This window comes from Pteropus medius, unplaced genomic scaffold (genome assembly GCF_902729225.1).
Source record: "Pteropus medius unplaced genomic scaffold, Ma_sr-lr_union100, whole genome shotgun sequence".
NCBI classification, from domain to species: Eukaryota; Metazoa; Chordata; class Mammalia; order Chiroptera; family Pteropodidae; genus Pteropus; species Pteropus medius.
Genome location: NW_024349800.1, coordinates 248,620 through 263,371, shown reverse-complemented (window position 1 = coordinate 263,371; position 14,752 = coordinate 248,620). Strand labels below are relative to the sequence as shown.

The following is a 14,752-nucleotide window of genomic DNA, read 5'->3' as shown; positions in this document are numbered from 1 at the left end:
ACCTCCCTAGTGACATCACACCACATCACAGGGCATTCTGCCCACAGCCTCATTGCAGAAAAGGGAAACTAGGCTCTGGCCTCTGCACACAAATAATAACAGCTATTGTTTGTGGAGCATCTGTGTGTGCCGGGCACTGTTAGGCTCTTTACATAGAATGTGACATCTTCTGGGGTTTCGTGTTGTCATGGTGGGCTTTTCAGTGACAAGCCATTCTCTAAATGCTCACTGTGCATCCAGCCCAACTGTGTGCTCATTTAATTCTCAGAGCAATCCTGTGAGCTAGGACTATCCACCCTATTTTGCTGATGGGGAAACTGAGGCAAGCCAAGTGACTCATCCACATTCCTTGCCAGCTGGAAAGTGGCAGCAGCAGAATAGAGATCCAGAATTGAGCTCTCCTTTGGGATTTGGAGGGTTGACCAATGTAGTGGGTAAGGTAGGTGGAGAGCGAGGTGCCCCCATCCCTTCATCCCTTCCTACTCACAGCTGGCAACTACTCTCCCTGCCACCCACTCTTGCTGGTTATGTTCTGAGCTCTTCTGATCTGAGGTGCCTAGCATATCTGCCTGTTCCGTCTAGGCCGTAGGCCCCAGAGTTCAAAGCTGTGATCCTCTTTGATGTGTGCGAACAGAACTTGACACTTTTATAATCCAGGGGAACAGAGATGATTCAGACACCAATATCTGCCCTCCGGGTCACTGTATCTAGTGAGAGCTAGGGGCCAGGCACAGCTGAGGGGTTTCCACATCCTTTTCTGTCTCCCTCCACCCCAGTGAACATTAGCACCACAAGGGCAAGGATGGTGTGTGTGGTTCACATCTGATCCCTTGCACATAGTAGGTGCTCAATAAATACTTGCTGGGTGAATGAATGAATGAATGCTATGGGGTCACAAAGGCATGTGTCCTAACCCTGCCTTCTGTCTATTGGGGGGCCCACAGACATGTGATGAGCAGGGGCACACCCTATGAGAGCTGTGTTCACAACTAGATCAGTGCTTTTTCTCCTTTTGGGGGTCCACGGATTTTTGTGTGTGAATTCTTTGAGTTGTAAGAGTTATTTTGTAATAATTTCAATCTTCAAGAGGACTTGCAAGAGTAATACAAAAAAAGTCTCCCACATACACCTTCACCCAAATTCATCATTAGTAACGTTTCACCAAAATTTCTCATTTTCTTAGAACTATTTGAGAGGTTATTGCAAACATGCACCATGGTGACTTCTACTCCTGAATAATACTAGCATATATATCCCAAGAGCAAGGACATTCTCTTATGTAACCATGGTCCAATAGTCAAATTCAGGAAGTTTAACATTGACATGATGCTAGAATCTAATATACAATTTATAGTTACATTTCACCAGTTGTCTCAATAATGTCCTTTATGTGAAGTTTTTAGCCCAATCTAGGATCTTGCATTGCATTTAATCATCATATGTTTTCTTAAAGCTTTGTCAAGGTGTAATTTGTTTGCTATAAAAAAGTTCATTCATTTTAAGTGTATAATTTCATAATTGTTAGTACATCACCACAATTTTAAATTATCTCCACCATCCTGAAAAAATAAAAACCTGTCTATTTTCTTTCACTCTCCTGTTCCACTCCTAGCCCCCAACAACCACTGATCTACTTTCTGTCTTTATAGATTTGCCTTTCTGAGCATTTCACATAGATGGAATCGCACGGTATCTGACCTTTTGTGTCTTGCTTGTGTCATTTAGCATAATGCTTTCAAGGTTCATCCATGTTGTATCATGTGTCAGTACTTCATTCCTTTTTATTGATGAATAACATTTCATTCTTTGGATAGACTACATTTTGTTTACCTATTGTCCCTAGTTGATGGACACTTTTGTTGCTTCCCCAGTTGCTGAACTTTTTGGCTGTTATGAACAATACTTCTATGGACAGTCACATACAAGTTTTTATGTGGACATATGTTTCATTTCTCTTGAATAGATGCCTAGGCATGGAATTGCAGAGTCATATAGTAACTCTACATTTAATTTTTCAAGAAACACCCAACTGTTTTCCACAGCAGCTGCGCTATTTTACATTTCCATCAGCAATGTATGAGGGTGCCAATTTCTCCACATCCTCACCAACACATGTTATTGTCTGTGTTTTTAATTCTAGCCATCCTCATGGATGTGAAGTGGTTGGTATCTTACTGTGGTTTTGATTTGCATTTCCCTGATGGCTAATGATGTTGAGCATCTTTTTATGTGCTTATTAGCTAGTCATATATCTCCTTAGGTGAAATGTCTATTCAAAACTTTTACCCATTTTTAATTGTATTGTTTTCCTATTATTGAGCCATAGAGTTCTTTTTATATTCTAAATGCGAGTCTCTTTTTGGTTACATGATTTGCAAATATTTTCTCCCAGTCTGTTGCTTACCTTTTCACTTTCTTACTAGTGTCCTTTGAAATGCAGAAGTTTTGAATTTATCAAAAGTCCAGTATATCAATTTCTTTTCTTTTATTGCTTGTGTGTTTGGTGTCATAGCTAAGAAATCATAGCCTAACCCAAAGTCACAAAGATTTACTCCTGTTTTCTTCTAAGAGTTTTATAGTTTTAATCTTTACATTTATTTTTTGATGATTGAGTTAACTTCGTGTATGATAGGAAATAGGGGTCTAAATGCATTCTTTTTCAAGAGGATAACCAGCTGTCCCAGTGATATTTGATGAAGAAACTCTTTTTATCCAATGAATTGTCTTGGCACCTTTGTCCATTTGACCATTAGACAATTTTAAAAATATTTTAACGAAAATGACAACCTCCCCTACTTTCACAACAGCGTGTTTAGATTGCCTGAATAACTCTCTAGAAACTACATTCTGCTGCCTGATTTCTGTGGCTGCCTTTCCTATCGTGTTTATAACTGTGTGCTTATTGAGGAATCCTCCAGTGTAACAGCATTTAACTTTGGATGCAGTGGTCCTTAAAGTGAAATCTTACAAACTGTATTCTTAGGTGTCCACCAATTCTTAAATCTGAGAAATTCTTAATGTATAGCCATTTCTCAGATGAGGAAGTAGAAGCTCAAATAGGGAAAGTAATATGTCCAAAGCCATGTACCTGTGAATGTCCACAAACCAGCACAGAGGCAGTGTGGGGTCATAAGAGCCATTTAGGAAGCCACCCTTCCAGAACTTCAGTTTTCTTTGTAAAATGGAGGGAGCATCACCCATCTTGAAGAATTGTCAGGAATAGAAATAGCGTGGGCAAAGAGCCCAGCACAGTGCCTGCCTGAGACAGAGTGGACACCAATTACTGGAGGTTGTGCCTGGACCTGTGCCTACCACCCGGCTCTCCTTTCAGGCTCTCCCTTCTTCCACAGCATCTACTCTTCCCAGCAGAACAGCTTCCAAGAGCTGGTTTCTGGCGTCAGCCTTCCTCAGCCTCATGTACTTTACCTGTCCCCATTGCTTATCCACTTATTGGGCACATGTCTGTAGCAGTCCCTGTGCTGATGCCAGCAAAGCACAGGTGAATCCAACTCCATCTCTGCCCTTAGGGACCTTCATGAGGTTAATAGACCCATTAGCTCATCATTATAGAACAGTGTGGCAGTTGTTATTTTTGTTATTAATAGCTAACATTGACTAAATTTCTGCTATGTGCCTAGCCCTCTTCTAAGCATTGTCTCAGGATGTACAGGGCACTGTGGAAGCCCAGATGTCTAGAAGAGGTGACATTTTTGCAGCTGGATGTAAAGAATAGGTTTGGACTTTAGCTAACAAAGAGACATGGACGTTGTAGGAATTTTTGCCAATTTGATGGGTGAAAATGGTATATTATCATTATGATTTGTGTTTCTTTATAAATGAGGTTGTACATCTTTTTGTATGTTTATAGACCATTTACATTTTTTCCCCCTGAACTACATAGTTAAATCGGATGTGTTTGAGTTGTTCATTTGTTTTTCTTACTGATTTGTAAGAACTCCATATATATTAAGGAAACCAAGAGAATAGTACGTGCAAATACTCTGTCATGAAATAGCCCTGTGCACTCAACAGGTACTAATTAAAGCTTGACTTCGAGGAAAGCAGCTGAAGATAGAGCTAGGCAGGGAGGCAGACACCAGTTCTGAATGCCAGCCTGAGGAGCTTAGACTTTATCTTCCAGTTCACAGGGAGCCGTAAAAGGGTTTTGAGCAGGGAAGGGATATGCTTGAATTTGAAAAATTGTTTTAAATAAGGGACAATCATGAACAAATGGAAGCATAAGTCAGGTAAATTGAGACCAGAAAGTGCAGAACCTTGAATGTCCAGCTGAAGAGCATCTGCTTGGATTGGTGGGCAATGGAGAACCAAAGAAAGTTCTGGGTGATGACTGATGGCAGATGGGTGGGCGGGGGTGGCGAGGCGGATGAACCAGAAAGGCCATGGGCTTAGAGAGCTGCTTGTGGAAGGGGAAGGGAACAGGATTGAGGCCAAGGCCGATCTCTGGGTCGGGCGAATGTTTCTGTTTCCCAACATGAGGCTTTGGTCCCTACTGACATATCAGGCCCACATGGATTCCCAGTGTTGTGTCACCTGTCCCAGGTCCACAAGACTGATCTCTTGTCCAGACAGATGGGACTTTTGCCATGGGTAACCTGGAGAAGAAATATGAACCAAGAGTTTCCGGGCGGGGCATGGCAAGTGGAAGAAGGAAAGGGAACAGCTTGTTGGCAAGTCAAGAGGGATCTTAGAAGTTATGCAAGCCTGTGTCCCCAAGGCAGCTGACCCTTGGCCTCTGCTCCCACAAATCCAAGAATGGGGAGCACCCTATCTCCCTAGCTGCCTTTCCATATCTGATTGGCTCTCCCAGTGAGAAGGTTCTGAGGCTGGTATGGAGTCAAGGATATGAGGAGCTTTGACACACATCTTATCTTGGGCTTCCTGTCCACTAGATAGAGGGGATCTTGAGGCTCAGAAGGGAGATGATCTTCCCCCGAGATCACACAAGGAGTGATCCAGTTCATGTCAGAGCAGGCCCTAAAAATTAGACCTTCCAACTCCATGTCCAGTTTTGGAAATGATTATTTTTTAGAGATAATTAAAAAACAATAATACTATATGCATATAGTGCAAAAAATTTTTAATAGAACATTTCCGTGAAAAGCCAGTCTCCATCTACCCTGTCCCCCAATTCTTCATGCCCTTCCCCAGGGTACTGCTGTACCAGTTTCTTAATCAACTTTGTTGGAGATAATGCATGCATGTACCACCATGTATTCTCTACTCATTTTTTACATAAAAAATAACACATCATATACCTGTCCTGTACCTTGTCTTTCCACTGACCAAAATATCTCGGAGATTGTTCCTTATCTGTCTTTGTGCAGAAGGCACTTCTTTTTTTTGATTGCTGCATGGGTTTCCATCGTATGAATTGATTATAATGATAACCTGGTGAACCAGTCTCTCATTTAGGTAATGTTCTGATAATTTTTATTCACATAAAAAATAATCACTTAACTTTTTAATACAAGTTTACAGTTACCTAATTTTTTAATGCACATAAAGAAGATTTAATTGGCCCATGAGCCAGTGCCTATGTTCAGATAATCCCTAGTAACTTTTTAAAAATGAACTAATTCTCAGAAATGTATAAAATGAAAAGTGAAAGCTCCTCACATACCCATTCCACACACCTCATCGTCCTCCCAAAAGGTAGCCAATAGCAGTTGGTTTTGGTATGTGTGTATACTCTGGGGGGAAATTAGGACTTTCATATATGTATGACCTTTTAAAATATACACAAAAGGGATCATAACATACATAGTCTTTTGTCCCTTGCATCTGTCACTAGAAATGCGTCTCAGAGACCTTACTGTCCCAGGACAAAGCCCTAACGTTATTGGTGTGTTTTCATGCAGTCCCTCCTTGTTGGACATCAGAGGTATTTTTCTTTGTTTATTCTTACACAGAATTCTGTTAACTGTTCTTGGATTTTTGTGTATATTAGCATGCTGCATAGTTTTGCCAGATCACCTTTGAGAAAAGTTTGTACCATCTTGCACCTCACACGACAGTGTTTTTGAGTGTACTCACTTTTTCCACTTTCAACAGTAAAAGTATTATCAAACTCATTTATTTTGGCCAATTAGGTAGATTTTTTAAAATGGCAAGCATGTTGTGTTTTGGTTTGTATTTCTTTAATATACATTAATACATGCGAGATTGAATATCTTTCCATGAACTTCTTGTTCATATCCTTTGCTCTTTTTTCTAATTGGTTAGTCATCTTTTTCCTATCGATTTGAAAGAGCTCTTTATATATCAGGGTAATTAACTCTCAGCTCATTTTCCTGTGCTGCATCATATGTGCTGCAGATTTTTTTTTTTAAGTTTACCATTTGACTTTTTTTACTTTGTGGTATTTTAAAATTCCGTTTCGAAGTTTTAATTTTTATATAGTTAATCAATGTTTTCCTTCATGGCTTCTTGGAATAAAAATATTTACACAGTGGATTTTACACAACCTTGTCACACATTATCACAGTTGATCCTCGCAACAGCCTTTGAAGGGAGGCAGGGTGGGATTTTTTTATCAGTTCTGTTTTACAGATGAATGGCAATGAGGCTGAGAAAGGTAATGGGAATTGCCCAGCCTGAACAGATTAAAACCTTTGCCATTCTCGCTTCCCTCACCTACCTTCCATCAGCCAAGTAACTCACTCCTGGCATCCTTTGTTTAAAGGATGTGGCTTCTATAGAGCATTTTTGATTATTAAAACTACGAGCATCTTTTCTTCCTCTAAGTGCTCTTTTAAAATATATTTTTGGAATTATAAAATTCATAGTTCTCAAAAACAAAATGTCCAACAATACGGAATAGTGAAACACTGGGTTTGGGGTGGGGGCTCATGGCTTGTACAAAAAGTTTTTCCTGCAGGGTAACTACAGGCTGGTTTGCTGTGAGCACTAATAAGGTGCCATGGGCTCACTCTTGCCACAAGGTGAGGAAGACCCGCCAGGAGCTGGACCATTCCTTATTCATCTTCATTTGTCACCAGTGCCTTGTATATCCCAGGAACACATGAGATGCTTGATAACTGCTTCAAGGCAGGAGACTGAGGTGGGCAGACACTCCACTTAGACTCTGCGACCTCACAGGCCTGTTCAAATCTCAGCTGGGCCATTTAGCAGCTGTGTGAGCGTGGGCAGATGACTTACCCTCTATGTGCTGCAGTGTCCTTGTCTGTAAAATAGAGATAATAGTTTCTACCTCATAAACAAAATGTCCGCCTCTCACTTCTGATCTGTCTGTGCCTTAGTGGATCCAGTGTCCAATTCCATCTGGCCCCAATGTCCAGGGTCATGAGCTATCAGAGCTGAAAATCAAGCTCACTCCCTCCCAAAAGCTCAGAGAGAGAGGAAGTGCCTGGCCCAAGGTCACACTGCCATCCGTGTCAGGGCCGGCAGAGACTCCAGTCTCCTGACTCATTACATCACTCAGCCAGCTTCCTTTCCGCGGGACCACTGCAGCCGAGTTCCTCTGACCTCCTGTCTCTCCTCCTTCTGGCCACGAGGAGGCGCTTGCTAAATACCGCCGAGATACTGACGCTCTTTCTCCAACCAGATCCGCGGCTCCCCGCTGCTTACGAAAGGAAGCTGCTTCTTTTCCGTCTGATGTTCGGGGCTGTTAGATCCCGCCTCCTCCCCGCTACACACCAGGAAATACGTATTCCCATCCCCGTTTTTATCTTAGGTACAGTCCTCCTAGAGCACCCTCCCCTTCCTTTCCCCTTCCAGGCCCAACCTCTCTCCTATCTCCGCCACTTCTTCCCCACAGCTTGGGTCTCTAAGACTGTGCTACCCCATTCCCTATGACAGTTGTCAGGCCACTGAGGCCCATCCCCAGCATTCAGTTAGTGCTGAGTCAGTGTTTGCTGTGGGATGAAGGGTGCTGCTAGCAGGCCGGGATCCTCCTCCCAAAACTGTAAGGAGTGCGTGTCAGGAGAGGACTTAATGGGGCGTGGTGCCAGGGTGGACGCGCGCAGCCCTGTCGCGCTGTGCGACTCTGGGCCAATGGCTGCCCACTCTGAGCCTCAGTCTTCTCATCTGTGAACTGGAGAGTCTTGGGGGAGAGGGGCTGGGCATTGCCGGCCGGAGCTACAGCTTTCTGTGGGAGGAACCAGAGGACTTAGCCTGAGGCTGTTTACTAAATTTATTTAGGGGTCTTGGGAGTCTAAGAGAAATGCTGGGGTCACAGTGCTCCCTCCAATGCGCCTGCATTGTACGTACCCCGCTCCCGGGGCCCATCCGCTGCAGCGGCTCCACAGACCCGCGCGCCCTCAACTTGCCCGGACTCGAGTGACGTCCGCGGCTGGGGCGGCACCGACGTCCCCCCTCACCTTTCGAAGGGGGGGAAACTGAGGCGGGGCGCGGAGAGACCATAGCCAAGGTCACGGCTTGGTGGTAGCGGGGCCTGCAGGAGGGTCCAGCGCGGACTCCCGCTCCTGAGCGCCCCCAGGACAATCCCCTCCCCCGCGCCCTGCCGGCCAGACGCGCTGGAGCCGCGCCCGCCTCGAGGACAGCGCGAGCTCGGCGGCTGCAGAAGGACCGGCGAGTAGGAGGTAGGCCGGAGGGGCACACGCGCAGTGGTGGCCAGAGCGGTGCGGTGCCAGGCCCGGGCAGGGGGCGCGGAGGTTGCGGCTGGATATCCCCTCCGCGGAGAGCCTGGGCAGCAGCTCAGTCCCCGAAGCAGCTCTCAGGAACCCGGGAAAGGAAGGGTGATTTCAGGCGCCTTTGCGGAGCCGGGTCTCGGAGGTTTTGAGGTCGCAGTCGCGGGAACAACACTGGTCGCGGTGTTGTAGGGCTGGGGATCAGAGCCCGCAGGGCTCTCGGGTATGGGGACCCGAGCTACGCAAGACTCGGGGCGCCAACGCCGGTCTTTCTGAGCTGGGGCTCTGTAGGCGTTGCTCTGCGGTGAAGATGCAGGATATTCAGTCTCCTCGGCTTGGGGGAGGGGGACTCAGGGTGCCCCATCTCCGCGTCTACGCAGTTGGTTGCCTCCTCGGGGCGGGGAAACGTGAATCCAGGCCCAAAGGGTCTCCAGGCGTAGCAGCCCTGCCCCGCTTCACTCTCTCCAGTGTCTCCCCATCCTCCTGGCTCCAGGCTCCAGGCTCCAGCCTCCCTTCGGTGAAATCCCGCCGCCCCGTCCGGGATTCGGATCTTGCGGACAGGAGGTTGAAGCATCTCAGGAATTCGCTGGGAGGCAGATAGACACTGCAGGAAGGGAGTCAGGAGCTTCTGCTGGGCTGGAGGGGCAGGGTCCGAAGCCTGCCCTACCCCTGACCCCCTGTGTGATCTTGGGCAATCACTCCTGCTACCAGTGGGAAAGAGACTGGTTCTTAGTCTTGGGGGCCCTCTGGGTCAGAGGTGGCAGTTGGTTTAGGCCACCGTGCTGGAGGCTGGAACAACCACAGCAATCTTCCGACCCTGTCTCTAATGGGGCAGGGGTCAGCAGGGTCTGAGAAGCTATGGAACTATTTCATGTGTCAGGACTGTCTCACCTGCCAGCATGAGTTGGGACCAGGGGCTTACTGTATGGGAAAACCCCTGCTCAGCCGGGAACTGGCTGCTCTTGGGCTATGCAGGAGGAGTGGGGCATGGACAGTTGGCAGAGGTGAGTCAAGGCTGTCTCCCCTCCCCCTGGGAAAGTCCTCCATTGTTTCTGCAAGACGGTTGCCACTTTAAACTGCCAAGCTCTCAACCATCACAACTGATCTGTTCCTGAAGCAAATGGAGCAGAAAAACAACAGTGGGTGTCCCCTCCTCTGGGTCCTGCCACAAGATGAAGCTCACAGGGCAACAGTCTGCTCTGCCTGGTCAGCTTTGTGCATTTTGCCCTGGCATTCTCCATACTTGGTAGAGAGTGGGTACTTGTTCTGGACTAGGAGAAGGAGTCTGGTGGTGTACTTTGAAGAGCCACTACTCCACTCTGGTCAGTCCCTGCCAAGATAGTGCATGCTGCCTTGTGCAGCTCTCTCAGAGCAACCTTGAACTGAGTTGGCCCAGGAATGGCCCTCTGGTCACTCTCCCTGGCCTCCAACATTATGCCTGTTTCCTCACTTGGGCTGGCAAGGTTGCCAAGCCTCTGAACCCACGTGTGGCCAGAGTCCAGCAGTTAGGCTCAAAAGAAGAAAAGAGAAACAGCCCCAGATCCCCCTGGAAGCAGGAAAAGATGAGCTAAGAGGTGCTTAGGGTGCCACAATACCCACAGCCCATTAGCACTGGAGGGAGCATCCTGGGGCCAATCCCCTGTTAGAGATGAGGAAACCGAGGCCTGACAGAGGTAAAGACAAGTCCAAAGTCACACAGCATCATACTGTTTCCAGCTCTCCAGCAATCTGGCCATCCTTGGGGAGCTACTGCCTGGGGAACAGTCAGAGGACTCAGTGTTCCCCACAGAGGTCCCTGCAGTGGAGGGACAAGGAAGAAGACTGGTACTCTCCTCCGTGGGGAACTCTGGCTCCTACACAGTTTGCAAACATTGAGTAATTTGGGGTCTCATGACCAGAGTCACCACCCTATGCCTGCTGGCCCCACAACAACCCAGATTTTAGTCATGCCCCTTCCCTACTGTGCAGAACGGAGTGCCAAAGCCAAGCCAGACCTGGGACCCATTGTGTCTTCAGCTTTCCTCTATACCAGTGTCCTAACTACTGGGGTGGAGGTAAGCTAAGCACCTAAGCATCCCTAGCCAAGAAGAGCCCAGCCATCCTTTGTTCTTGTAGTATACAAGTTGGAGCTGAATACTAACTGGTCAGGGAGGCTATGACTGGAGGGTTAGCAAGATGTCTCATCACACCCCACTGGTCTTTCATAATTAGGCAGTAGGGAGTAGGGTTGCTCCCTCCTATCAGGAGGTGTTTCTTGTATGAAAGAGGCTGGATGAAGACCTATCCTATTGATGAGGTCCATGTGTATTGAGGTTCCACACACTGCCATTGCTCAAACATGGTCTTCACTGTTACCGGGAAGTTTGACTCAAACCTGCTTCTGGGAGCAGCTGCCTTCCCACTGGACCCATCATGCAGAAATGCACACCCCACCCTGCCACCTGGAAACTTGTTCATCCTCATCCCATTCATCCCCACATCATCCCTTCACAGTACCACTATCACTGAACAGGGGAGCGGTGTTCAGGAGCCCAAGTAGGACTGAATTTAGACCCCTGGTGAAACATCAGCCTTCAAGATTCCCCTTTCCCCATGGGCTATTCAGTGGAGCTCCTATGGCAAGTGCCAACTTGGAACAGAAGGATGTAGGCAGCCCAGTTCTCAATGACTCTTCAAAGAACTGTGTCTGTGTAGTCTTTTAATCCAGCACGTTTGCAATTCAAACCCAGCAAATGTATTTTTTTAAGCATGTACTCCATATGTCAGACCCTGTCATGGATGGCTTTCATATATATTTTCCCATTCCATCCGCAAAACCACAAATCCATCCATTAATGTGTATGAAGTTTCTAGAAGCATATTAAAACAATGATGTCAACCCCACAAGCCAGCAGTGTAGCCTTCCACCCACTACTGTTGTTCAGTCTTTTCAGAACTACTGGGTTTTGTGCCCAGACACCCTCAGGGAGCCATTCCTCTGGGAGGAGTGCTCAGACTCAAGTGAGCAGAGTCCAGGCTGACCCACAGAAATCCATGGGTGCCTGCAGTGGAACTTATGACCCTGTATATGAGCTTGGGCCTCACATATTGCCTCTTTAGAAGATAATCTAAATTATCTGATGCTGGACAGCTCAACAGCACGAGATTCCAAAGAGACCACAACCCCAGAGCTCTGGTGCCCTGGTTCTTGTCTTATGCTGTGAGAAAGAATTCAAGGACACGACAAACAGCAAGCAGGAAAGCGCAAGTTTTATTAAAGCAAAAGTACACACTTAAGAGAAAAGTATGGGCAGCTCGGAGAGAGAGTATGCCCAAGCTGTCTGAATTATGGGCTTTTGTTTTCTTAGGGGTGGGGGTGTCTTAAGGGTATCTAGCATGTCTCCCGGTCTTGGCTTGTTTCTCATGCTACCTGGAGGGGAGGAGGTGGCCCAAAGCCATCTATCTAGTCTCTAGGCCTTGGCTTGTTTCACATACTGGGGTCTCCTTCTTGAAATCAAAACAGGGAAAGGGCTGAGTAAGGGACTGAGGAAAAATTCCACAACTGCATCCTGGAGGGGAAGGGGAACTACCCGAGGGTAACTCTCCTGCCTCGATCCTAGCCTGTGCTGTGTCTCATCTTGGGATAACAGTCTCTGTGAATTCCCCAAGAGCAGAGTGGTGGCTGAGGCACCTCCTAGTCCCCAGCACCGGGGGCTAATGTGAGTTTTTGTTTTGCTCAGCTGAGCTGAATCCAAACTAGAAACGAGTAGCATTACAAGGTAGCAAGTTTTCTTTCACTGGAAGTATGCAAACTGAGGCCAAAGAGGAGATTCCTTTATTTTAGTTAGTTTAGATTCCTTGGAGTGTCATTTTAGCTCTAAGACTCCCAGAACTAAATGATATTTTAAAAATTATCTGAGGACTTGGTGAAAGCTATCAGGATGGTAATCTAGGTTCTTAAAAATGCTAAGTGTCTGGGTGTTTTAATAAAGCCAATTGCCTGGGGGTATTATGGGAACATTTTTATTCAGCTTATTCAGATGCTGAACTAGGACCAAGTTTTGGCCTTAGCCCAGGGTCCTTGAGGATTTGATACAAAGCTGAGCAGGAAGGAAAGTGAGTGTCTTAGCAAATCCATGAGCAGCTGCTGCCATTACTGTCAGCCACACCAACTCGGGAAGCTTGGTGGTCAGAGAGCTGGACTCCATGTTACTTCGTCAAATCTCTTCTTCTCCCTGCGCCGAAGAAGTTGGAAGAGACCAGAAAATACTTTGAAAGTTGTAATCAGCACCCACAAGGGTTGAGGGGGTGTGTGGGGACAGAAGGGGCTGAAATATGCAGATCCTGATAGTCTCAGGTGTGTGGACTGGCTCAGGGCCAGCCTGCCTCTGAGACTTAGGTTCAAATCCAAGCTCTCAACTTCCTAGCTTTGTAACCTTGGACAAGTCACCAGGCCTCCCTGAGCCTCAGTTTTCTTCTCTTTAAAATGGTGGTGATGATAATGTGAGCCTCCTAAGGCAGTTATGGAGATAATTCTGTGAAAGCGTGTCAATGTCATATAGTTATTTTTCATTTTCTCCTTTGGGGATATCGTAGAAGCCATTAAGTATTTCTAGGACCTCGAAGTCCAAATAGAAATTGTCAGTTCCATTCATGAACTCATCCAACAAATATTTAAGGAGCACCTACTATGATACCACAGGAACAAAATAGACAGAAACCATTCTCTCCGGGAGCTTTTATTCTAGCAGCAAGAGACCCATAATAAATAAGTAAGCAAATAAAAGAATTTCAGAGTGTTAAATGCCAAAAAGAAGGCTGCCATGGTTGGTGTTAAAGGTGATTTGCAAAGGAAGAACTCTTCCACACAGAGGAGGAGAGAACCCTGGTTTGGATCCAGGAGACCTAAATTCCAGTCCTGGCCCAGTTGGCCTCCAACTTGCTATTCAGCTCTGGGCGAATTCCTTTCTGTTTGTGATCCTGGGTTCTGGTCTGTGAAATGAGCAAGTGGGAGGAGCCCTTCCAGCTCAGAAGCTCTACGTGGCTTGGGTGGCTGTCATGTCAAGGTTATACCACCTGGTGGCAATACAATTATAGATTGGGGTCCCTGCTTGTTACCACCCCACCCATACCACATGTACCTAAATGTGATATGTAATCTGTCACACAGAAAGGTGGAAAGACATACTTTCCTTCTTGTTCTCACTCACTGTCTTACCACTTTTCTGAAAAACTTTTATAATATAATTTTGTTTTTCTTATTTTTGAGCTCTCTGTATAGACTTAGGCTATAGATATTTGTTTAGGTCCACCTACTTTTGCTTCAAGTTGTGACTGTGTGACTCGACCAGTTACGAGTATCTGTATTTTGTCCTTGTCACTGCTGTATTATATTCTGTTGATTCACTAGGCCACACAGTCTATTTATCGAGTCTACTGTGATGGACATGTGGGTTGTTTTCAGTTTAGGGCAATTCTTGAACCTGTCCATGTCCGAGCACAAATGGCTTGAACTTCTCTAGGGCCTATACCTCGAATTGGGTGGTAAAGTATGCACATTTTCAACTTCATAAAACAGTGCCACACTGTGGTCATTTCCTCCCACTGCTCCTCCTCCTCACTGGCACTCCCTATTGTCAGTCTTTGTCATATCTGCTCACCTGTTGGGTGTGTAATGGTTCTCACTGTGGCTTTAATTTGCGTTTTCCTGATTGCTGATAAGGTTGGGCATTTTTTGTACATTTACTGGCCGTTGGGATTTCCTCTTTGGTGAAATGCCTATTCAAGTCTTTGCCCTTATTGGGCTGTTTTTTAAATTTTCTTACTGACTTGGAGGATTCTTTAGGTATTCCATATTTTAATCCTTTGTCAATTATGTATGTTGAAATATCTTGCCTTTTTCACTTATTCTGTGGTCATGAGATGAATATCTTAATTTCAGAGTTACTAATTTAAGTAGTCGCATCTATCTTTTACTTTATTATTGTTTTGTGTGTTTTAAGAAAATTTTTCCTACTTTCTAGTCATAAGAATCTCATATTCACCTTTCCCATTCTTTAATCTACCTGGAATCGAACTCGTTTATAGTGTGAGATAAGAGACCCATTTCTCTCTTCTCTCTTCTCTCTCTCTCTCTCTCTCTC

At 45.9% G+C, this 14,752-nt stretch overlaps 1 protein-coding gene across 8 annotated transcripts in view; it reads left to right on the top strand.

The window, feature by feature from the left end:
- Positions 1-14,752, top strand: part of IQSEC1 (IQ motif and Sec7 domain ArfGEF 1) — a 385,819-nt gene that overhangs the window by 281,507 nt on the left and 89,560 nt on the right. The window contains exon 1 of one of the 8 annotated variants that reach the window (XM_039886577.1): positions 7,721-8,582. The exons of the other annotated variants lie outside the window; for them this stretch is intronic. The gene's annotated coding sequence lies outside the window, so the exon portion shown is untranslated. Of the gene's footprint in view, positions 1-7,720; positions 8,583-14,752 lie in introns of those variants that run through there. 8 annotated transcript variants of the gene reach the window in all.